Source organism: Phyllobates terribilis, unplaced genomic scaffold (assembly GCF_046119375.1).
Source record: "Phyllobates terribilis strain yellow unplaced genomic scaffold, ASM4611937v1 Scaffold_40__1_contigs__length_11209783, whole genome shotgun sequence".
NCBI classification, from domain to species: domain Eukaryota; kingdom Metazoa; phylum Chordata; class Amphibia; order Anura; family Dendrobatidae; genus Phyllobates; species Phyllobates terribilis.
The window spans coordinates 950784-953638 of NW_027362800.1; the positions used below are offsets into that span (position 1 = coordinate 950784).

General features: G+C 66.6%; 1 pseudogene; it reads right to left on the minus strand.

Moving 5' to 3' along the window:
• Positions 1–1500: 1500 nt before the first annotated feature.
• Positions 1501–1606, minus strand: LOC141186030 (U2 spliceosomal RNA; annotated as a pseudogene).
• Positions 1607–2855: the final 1249 nt, after the last annotated feature.

Here is a 2855-nt window from a genome sequence, read left to right on the forward strand (position 1 = left end):
GCCGGAGCCAAGGCAAGGGCAGGCCAGAGCCAGAGAGAGAGCAGGCCGGAGCCAGGGCGAGGGCAGGCCAGAGCGAGAGCAGGCCGCACACAGGGCGAGGGTAGGCCGGAGCCAGAGCGTGAGCAGGCCGGAGCCATAGCGAGAGCATGCCGGAGCCAAGGCGAGGGCAGGCCGGAGCCAGACTGAGAGCAGGTCGGAGCTAGGGCTAGGGCAGGCCGGAGCCAGGGCGAGGGCAGGTCGGAGCCAGGGCGAGGGCAGGCCAGAGTCATAGAGAGAGTAGGCCGGAGCCAAGGCAAGGGCAGGCCAGAGCCAGAGAGAGAGCAGGGCAAGGGCAGGCCAGAGCGAGTGCAGGCCGGATCCAAGGCGAGGGGAGGGCAGGCCGAAACCAGAGCGAGAGAATGCCGGAGCCAGGGCGAGGGCAAGCCAGAGCGAGAGCAGGCCGGAGACAGGGCAAGGGCAGGCCGGAGCCAGAGCGAGAGCAGGCCGGAGCGAAGGCGAGGTCAGGCTGGAGCCAGGGCGAGGGCAGGCCCTAGCCAGAGCGAGAGCAGGATGGAGCCAGGGCGAGGGCAGGCTGGAGCCAGAGAGAGGGCAGGCCGGAGCCAGGACGAGGGCAGGCCGAAGCCAAGGCGAGGGCAGGCTGGAGCCAGAGCAGGAGCTGGCCGGAGCCAAGGCGAGGGCTGGCCGGAGGCAGAGCCAGGGTAGGCCAGAGCAAGAGCAGGCCAGAGCAAGAGCAGACCGGAGCCAAAGCAAGGACAGGCCAGAGCGAGAGCAGGTCAGAGCGAGAGCAGTCCGAAGCCAAGGCAAGGACAGGGCAGAGCGAGAGCAGGTCAGAGCGAGAGCAGTCCGAAGCCAAGGCGAAGGCAAGGACAGGCCAGAGCCAGAGCAGGTCAGAGCGAGAGCAGTCCGAAGCCATGGCGAAGGCAGGCCGGAGCCAGAGCAGGTGTTGGCCGGATCCAAGGCGAAGGCTGGCCGGAGCCAGAGCTAGGGCAGGCTGGAGCCAGGGCGAGGGAAGGCCTAAGCCAGAGCGAGAGCAGGCTGGAGCGAGGTGGAGAGCAGGCCGGAGCCAAGGCGAGGGCAGGCCAGAGCGAGACCAGGCCGGAGCCAGGACGAGGGCAGGCCGGAGCCAGGGCGAGAGCAGGCCAGAGCTAGAGCCAGAGCAGGCGGCCAGGGCGAGGGCAGACCAGAGTGAGAGAGAGAGCAAGCTGGAGCCAAGGCGAGGCCAGAGCCAGAGCAAGAGCAGGCCAGAGCAAGACAGGCTCAAGCCAGAGCGAAAGCAGGCCAGAGCGAGAGCAGTCCGGAGCCAAGGCGAAGGCAGGCCACAGCCAGAGCGAGAGCTGGCCAGAGCCAGAGCGAGAGCAGGCAGGAGCCAAGGCGAAGGAAGGCAGGCCGGAGCAAGAGCAGGTGCTGGCCGGAGCCAAGGCGAGGGCTGGCCGGAGCCAGAGCAAGGGCAGGCCGGAGCCAGGGCGAGGGAATGCCGAAGCCAGAGCGAGAGCAGGCTGGAGCCAGTGCGAGAGCAGGCCGGAGCCAAGACGAGGGCAGGCCAGAGCAATTAAACTGATAAGAACAGATACTACACTTGATCTTAGCCAAAAGGCCGAGAAGCGATAACCAGAATTGGTTTCGAACTACGGAGCCACCCAAGGATCCTGAAAAGTCCATTTGTGGAGATGAGCTCCTGGACTCCCGTTAAGAAGACATGTTGTCAACCTCTAGATCCCTGACATGCCTGCACTTTTCGGCTTGCTGCTGCTGCTGCAATCCACGCGTTTTAGATCTGCATAACTCCACCTCTTTAAACACAGCACCCTCACCCCCTGCTGTTCCCACCCGCCTCAACACCGTTGGAAGGGAGGAGAACCAATTAAGGCGGGGGGTGGGGTGGAACGAGCAGCTGTCTACCTTAGCAGGGGGGCTGCTGAGCCAGGACGAGGGCAGGCTGGAGCCAGCGCGATAGCAGGCCAAAGCTAGTGCCAGAGCAGGCGGCCAGGGCTAGGACAGACCAGAGTGAGAGCGAGAGCAGGCCTGAGCCAAGGCGAGGCCAGAGCGAGAGTAGGCCGGAGCCAGGGCGAGGGCAGGTGAGAGCCAGAGAGAGAGTAGGCCGGAGCCAGGGCGAGGGCAGGTCAGAGTCAGAGCAAGAGCAGGTCGGAGCCAGGGCAAGAGCAGGACGGAGCCAAGGTGAGGGCAGGCCGGAGCCTGAGCTATGGCATTGCGGAGCCAGGGCGAGACCAGTACGGAGCAAGAGCGAGAGCAGGTCGTAGCCAAGGCAAGGGCAGGCCAGAGGCAGAGCCAGGGTAGGCCAGAGCAAGAGCAGGCCAGAGCGAGAGCAGGCCAGAGCCTGAACGAGAGCAGGCAGGAGCCAAGGCAAAGGCAGGCCAGAGTCAGAGCGAGAGCAGGCCGAAGCCAAGGCAAAGGCAGGTCAGAGCCAGAGTGCGAGAAGGCTGGAGCCAAGGCGAGGGAGGGCAGGCCGGATCCAAGGAGACGGCAGGCCGAAACTAGAGCGAGACAATGCCGGAACCAGGGCGAGGGCAGGCCAGAGCGAGAGCAGGCCGGAGCCAGAGCCAAGAGGAGGGCAGGCCGGAGCCACAGTGAGAGCAGGCCAGAGCCAGGGCGAGGGCAGGCCGGAGCCAAAGCGAGAGCAGGATGGAGCCAGGGCGAGGGCAGGCCGGAGCCAGTTAGAGGGCAGGCCGGAGCCAGGGCGAGGGCAGGCCGGAGCCAGGGCGAGGGCAGGCCGGAGCCAGGGCGAGAGCAGGCCGGAGCCAAGGCGAGGACAGGCCGGAACCATTGCAGGAGCTGGCCGGAGCCAGGGCGAGGGCAGGCCGAAGCCAGAGCGTAGGCAGACTGGAGCCAGGGCGAGA